Raw genomic sequence first — 2,500 nt, forward strand, 5'->3', positions numbered from 1 at the left:
ATGGAGACCGACCATCTTCCCTTAGTTCACATAAAGTGAACCGTTACTTTCATTGCGCCTTTAGGTTTAGTGATTCCCAATGACTCGCGCACACGCTAGACTCCTTGGTCCGTGTTTCAAGACGGGTCCTGAAAGTACCCAAAGCAATAGCGTCGCTGATCGGCGTTTCAAGAGGTCTGTCCAAGAACACCGCGGCGAACAGTCGCAAACGGACGGAATCGGCACTAGGTCCGATCGCCATCACAATTCACATACTTGCCACGGGCCGGACGCGAACTAAGTCGCGGCCTCCCGCCATCAGTAAACCGTCGAGCGAGCTGTTCGGAAACCCAGTGTCCGTAAACATCGGAAAATCCGAGCTCACGGGCTACACTCGAGACCGTAGAACAGCACCCAACGGATCGCGACGACCTACTAGGGGAGAAGTGCACGCGTCCGAAGCCGGAGATGAACCGAAGGGAACAGCCAACGCGAACGTCGCCGTTTCCACAGTCAGTAAATCCCAACAACAGGCGCGAATGAATCTCCCCATTCGACCTTTCGGGTTTCTCAGGTTTACCCCTGAACGGTTTCACGTACTCTTGAACTCTCTCTTCAAAGTTCTTTTCAACTTTCCCTCACGGTACTTGTTCGCTATCGGTCTCGTGGTTATATTTAGCCTTAGATGGAGTTTACCACCCACTTAGGGCTGCACTCTCAAGCAACCCGACTCTAAGAAGAGATCCTCTAGCAAGCCGCAGCGGTCGCTACGGGCCTGGCACCCTCTATGGGCGATGGCCCCATTCAAGATGGACTTGAACGCGCCGCGAACTCGCCAGATAATGGATCCTTCCAAACACCACATCTCCCGGCGACCGGTTACGATCGCGGGATTCAGTGCTGGGCTAATCCCTGTTCGCTCGCCGCTACTAAGGGAATCCTAGTTAGTTTCTTTTCCTCCGCTTAATAATATGCTTAAATTCAGCGGGTAGTCTCACCTGTCCTGAGGTCGTATGTTCAAATCATCGAAACGTTCCGAAACTAACCTTTGGCGGCTCATAAAATCACGTACCTTACGCGAGGGAGTTAGCCTACTCAAAGGCGTCTATTATCTCCTGCTCCGTATGGCGGATCATGCGAATCCAAGCAAAGTGCTTCGGTGTTTCGGGGGTGCGCTCATGAAAGCTCATCCGCAACGCGCGACAACTGGCACATTAAAGCGATCGGACGTCGTTCAGATTTCTCGGACACGACGATCGCATGTCTACAGTCATGGGCGCAGATCGAGCAATACCACGACACCACAATATATGCTTTCGCAATTCAAGACGGCGCGTTACGAAAACAACTCCTCATCATTCCAACACACGAGGCGTCGAAACGACAGAACGTTGATCGTCACGCGGCAAACCGTCCAACTCGCCCAAATGACCTTCGGTACAGGATCAACGTTAGACGACCTTTACGTCGTCACTTCGTCAAGCCATAACGTCTGGCCGGGCAGTCTTTGTAATGGAACCGACCCTCAGTCAGGAGTGGTCCGAGGACAGTGTCCGAGGACCGCAATGTGCGTTCGAAATGTCGATGTTCATGTGTCCTGCAGTTCGCATGTTGACGCGCAATTAGCTGCGTTCTTCATCGACCCACGAGCCAAGTGATCCACCGTTCAGGGTAATCTTTTATGTTCGATTTCTCGGTACTAGTCGCAATGGACTTTCCCTCGAAATACGAGACGCCAACTGCGAACCTCCTCGAGAATGACATTCCAATGACTGAGACGACCCACTGAAGGGTCAATACGTCAGTCGATCGGCGCAAAATCTTCGGTTCAACTAGTTTGCGTACTAATCTAGTGACAATTATCGTAAAAAATTCGGACGGAGACAAACGTCGCAGACAATCCCGAAAGAGCATAAAAACGCTAATGTAACGGGCGTCGCACAACGTCGACGTCTTCGTCCCTGGAATAGATCGTCCTACCGAAGTCCGTAGACAACGGTAACGACTGATCGATTTCGGGCGAGAATCTTTAAAACCTGCAGCCGGCTCCTCGTTCCGTGCCAAACACGAAACTTCGCCCAGCCACGAACGCGGCAATCCAAGCGCTTCGAATCCTTATTCCGAGCACATCACGAGACTTCGCCCAACTACGAACGTCAGCATAAGCAGCCGGCTCCTCGTTCCATCAAGGAACTTCGCCCAACCACAAACGCCGACATAAGCGGCCGGCTCCTCATTTCGTGAGCATCTCTAAACATGGACCTACAACGAAGGCTGCACACACGTGCGGCCGGCTCCTCGTTTCGAGGATATCACAAGACTTCGCCCAACCACGAACGTCAGCATAAGCAGCCGGCTCCTCGTTCCGTCAAGGAACTTCGCCCAACCACAAACGCCGACATAGGCGGCCGGCTCCTCATCTCGTAAACATCACGAAACTTCGCCCAACCACACGAACGCAAAGCCAGCGGCCGGCTCCTCGTTCCGTGCACATCACGAAACTTCGCCCAACCACAAAACT

The 2,500-nt window shown here is 52.8% G+C and overlaps 2 non-coding genes across 2 annotated transcripts in view; both read right to left on the reverse strand.

Annotated features, from left to right (window-relative positions):
- The window catches only part of LOC123687841, a 4,012-nt gene extending 3,021 nt beyond the window's left edge, over positions 1-991 (reverse strand). Inside the window, exon 1 of the ribosomal RNA XR_006749548.1 lies at positions 1-991. This exon is cut by the window's left edge and continues 3,021 nt beyond it. This is a non-coding gene — a ribosomal RNA (large subunit ribosomal RNA).
- A 507-nt stretch (positions 992-1,498) lies between these two features.
- LOC123686803 lies at positions 1,499-1,653 on the reverse strand. The gene has a single exon (XR_006748560.1). It is a non-coding gene; the product is annotated as a 5.8S ribosomal RNA (ribosomal RNA).
- Positions 1,654-2,500: the final 847 nt, after the last annotated feature.

This window comes from Harmonia axyridis, chromosome X, assembly GCF_914767665.1.
Source record: "Harmonia axyridis chromosome X, icHarAxyr1.1, whole genome shotgun sequence".
NCBI classification, from domain to species: Eukaryota; Metazoa; Arthropoda; class Insecta; order Coleoptera; family Coccinellidae; genus Harmonia; species Harmonia axyridis.